Genomic DNA, 4,411 nt, shown 5'->3' on the forward strand with positions numbered 1-4,411 from the left:
CAAGAAAATAAATTTTCATTAATAGCACACAGGTGCTTTAAGAAATGTGACTTCCATGAGCCAATCTTTTCAACTATAGCCCCAATAAATATGCAAAGTATTAGGCTCAATCATATAATAATCAACTAGTATTGGCTCTCTATTATAAAAACGCCATCGGTATCAATCTTATGATATGATAGATTTTTCTAATGTTAAATGAGCTCTAATAGGAACATCAATAATCACATATGTTTTATTCCTAATCAGCGTGTCAGGAAAATTTAAAGCTAAATGATATAGATGAAAAATTATCAAATACTTTTAAAGTATTCATGCTTATTTAGCATGTCATAGCTAATATAAGTGCAAGATGCTATTTCTTTTTTCAAATAGATCAATTCAATATATGCCGCTTATCAGATACAATATTCATATAATTATAATTTTTCATTAGCTTTAATTCAATCAAGGAGCACCTTCATCATTTGATTTTTTTTCTTCATTTTAATAAAGGAAATTGTATATCATGTCTTAAAAAAAATCAAGGCAAATGAAACATAATTTAAGAACTCACAGCAGAGGCAACGGTTTTACTCTAAGATCCTCCAAAATAGGCTAACTCATCACACACCAACTAGGTGTCATAAAAACAGATCAATTCAGCATGCACTCATCTCTTCTTTCTACCATGTGCTTACCTGCAAGAATCTTCAGCAAAGTGGTATTCTTTGTAAACAGTTAGCAATGCCTTTTTCTTTTTTTTTCTTTTTTTTCCTTACAACATGAGTAATCATTTACTTTTGTTATTATTAATCGACGTGAATATTCTCCAACAAACTCAACACAACACAATAGAAATTGCTAAGTTCTAAAAATCTATAAAAGGCTCAATTTTTATTGTTAGATACGTGACCTAACAAGAAAATATTATTTGATAAACAAATTAAATAACACAAATTTGAATGCAAATAATCGATTTTTTTTTTTTTTTTTTTTTTTTTTTTTTTTTTAAAATATTTTCACTTCCAATACCTACACATGAAATTAAGCTGTTCTTCTGACAAACAAATCAATTATCAGATATTCTTTCACAACAAAGTTCTTATGTTTTCAACCAAGAATTGATTTCATTTTTCTTGTATATATGCAAATTGCATACCGCAAACTCTAATTGTATTTGACTTCTCATAAGTTCAAATACTATTGTTATCATCATAATCAAAATATTTGTACAACCATCAACATAAGTCAACCTTTAAGATTGTTGGAAATAATTTTGGATAGTGCACAAAATTATTGTTGAAATAAAATAATACCAATATGAAAATTAACAATTAAAAAAATATTTGTTAAATAAATAATTGTTTGAAAATATTCTTGTTGATACTAGACCTTATTAATCCGAAATAATAATAATAAAATAAATATAGTACAAGAGATTAAAATTAAATGAATGAAAGATCTCACAATGTTATAAAATCACGCAATAGCGTTGTCCTTAAAGGTTGATTCGTGCCTCCCAGAGTATATAACTTGGTGTGATCAGATCTCTTGACACACAACCTCTAAGAATTAGACTATAGCGTCTATCTTCATTAAGGACACATTTCTAAGAACGAAGATCAAATAGAACAACCCTTTGATCAAAGTGAATGGAGAACTTCAAAACATTTTTTCTTGCAGAAAAGCTAATAATATAATATATGGCCTCATGCCTTGAAGCAAGTATTTTTCAACATACTTTATAGTGTTATCAACTCTTTGGTAAGCAACATGTATATATTTATACACATTGGAAAGCAATAAAAAATAATGATTAAAACTGAAACTCTTTGGTAAAACGAAAACTGTATGTTTAATGTAATACTACAAACGTTCCATTTAGAATGTGAAATATAGATCAAAGTTAAAATTTTACTGAACTTTAATATTATTATTTTTAAGTAAAAAATATTGTAAAACTCCAATTGAGCTCGATTGGAGGCTTTCTAACAAGCCGAATTCAAACAACCCTTCATAACTTGGCTTGAGCTCGAGCCGAGTTTGAACCCCTATTCTATGTATTCGGGTCGAGTCCAACTACCCCAAGCTTGGCTTGAATACAACCCTTTGTACAATACATAAGAATAAAGTGTTATTATGTAGTGAACTCAGTTGTTTAGAAAAAAGGTTTGCAAATCACAAGTATTAATATAAAGTTGAGATTCTCAGTTCAATGATAAAGTGGCATGATAGATATAGTATGAAAAATAGAATAATGACTTCTAACAACCAAGTGTGTGTTTGTATGCAACAAAATATCTTAAATGCGAAATTTAAAGAAGACAAGATATTTGTTGACTAAGTGGAAACTCTGTGAAGAGAAAAATCACTCCAGGGCAGCCAAACCCAAGAACTCCATTATCCAAAAACAAAGCAAGCTACAAAGCACTCGTACTCACAAAACCTACTGCAGTAGTCATACCTTTGATGGATTCCTTTACCTTAGGGCCGACCCCTAAGATAGACTTTACACGAATTGTTGAACACACACTAGCAATGGCTAGAGAGCTAGCGGATCTTCCATCCTCCTTAAAAACCCTCTCTAAGCACTGTGAAATTAGATATAGAATTCATACAATTTACAAGCCTAGAACCCTCTATTTATAGGCTTACAGAAATCCTAAATCTGGACAAATTCGGGTTCTGACTATCGGGCGTCCGGACGGCAGTTTAACCTCGTTTGGACGGTCTTCTGCGACCGCCTTCCAGAATAGCGCAAATCTTTCCTTAACAGGTATACGTCCGAACGGCTTGACCGATCGTCCGGACAGTCTTCGCTATAACTCCTGTCCGTGTTCGAATGGAACACTAAATATTCTGAAATGCTGGACAGCGTCTGGATGTGTTGCCACGTCGTCCTGACGTCTTGCAGAAACTTCTCAAACAGTGTCGACTTCTGAAATCCAACTCTGTGTAGAAATTGGAAAAGCTTGACCTAGCATTTGGACGGTGTTGCTTTGACGTCCGGACGTCTTCAACTCAATCTACTAGACACTGTGGGGCGTCCGGATGCCTTCAAAGGCTTGTTCGGACAGTTGCACAGGAATCGGTTTTTCTGTCTTGGTATTTGCAAGGAATCTTCATGGACATCTTCTAGAAACTTGTGATCAGTCATGTTAGTATTTTGGCCTCATTCTGTGTTTGGAAAAAATCACTTATGTGTAAAGATGCTGTAAACAAGGATTCCACTTGGCAGAGCATTTTCAGAAGACTCTGCACTGCAAAAAGTTAGAAGATTTCAGATTCCCTGTCAGCCGTCCGGACGAAGTGTCATCCCGTCCGAACGCCCATCTGTCCACTGTTCCATCCGTCCGGACGACATGTCATCCCGTCCGGACAACGTATCTTTTCCGTCCGCACCCTACATTGTATAGAGAAGCTTCTGTTCCAGCTTGCATCCGTCCGGACATATCAGCAGCCCGTCCGGACGCCTATCAGTACTCAAACAGTCTCAGATTCTTTCCAAGTTCCAATAAAGGGAAGATCGATCAACCGTCCGGACGATGTGGTATCCCGTCCGGACGCGCGTCTCCTCAAGGCAAGAATTGCAATTCAAATATCACCGTCCGGACATCAGTCAGCCTTGGTCCGGACGCGCATGCAACTAATATGGAAATTGCCGATTCGACTTCAACCGTCTGGACGTCTGCCTCTCTTGGTCTGGACGCACGCATAACAGATATGGAAATTGCATGTTGAAGAATTGCCGTCCAGACGTTCATCCCCCTTGGTCCGAACGCGCTAAGCCTTATATAGAAATAACTTGCAGCGGACGTGCGACCGTCCGGACGTCAGTGTCTCATCGTCGGGACGCAGGTCTTAAACAGGAAAGATTTTCAGCGAAATTTTTAGAAAATCCTGTCGCACAGTTGTCCATCCGGACAGCCCAAGTTCACCGTCCGGACGGCGTCTGTACATATTACAGCAGTCGCCCATTCTGCACTTCAGCCTATAAATAGAGGCCCCCTGGGCATTGAGAACTGCAAGAATTTGGTATTGAATTCCACAAGATCTCAGAGAAGTTCAAGATCCCTCTGAAGCCGTTTCAAGTGTGCTGCGCTACAACTGAAGTCTATCTTAGAGGTTGGCTCTAAGGTAAAGAATTCCATTGAAGACCTCTTCAGGAAGGAGACTTGGTTGGGAAGCGTTCGTGTTGGGTTACACGTCAGAGAGCAAGGTACGACCACTGCATCGGGTTAATGTGAGTGTTACTATCTTGTATCTAGCTTCGTCTTCTGAATAGTAGAATTCCTGGTTTGGGCTGCCCCACAGTGGTTTTTCTCTTAATTGAGTTTCCACTTCGTCAACAAAAACTGTGTGTCTTTTATTTTCCGCTGTGCTTAATTTTTGTTGACACTTGTTGCACACACTTTATTTTTTAGAAGTC

This window comes from Alnus glutinosa, chromosome 7 (genome assembly GCF_958979055.1).
Source record: "Alnus glutinosa chromosome 7, dhAlnGlut1.1, whole genome shotgun sequence".
Lineage (NCBI taxonomy): Eukaryota > Viridiplantae > Streptophyta > Magnoliopsida > Fagales > Betulaceae > Alnus > Alnus glutinosa.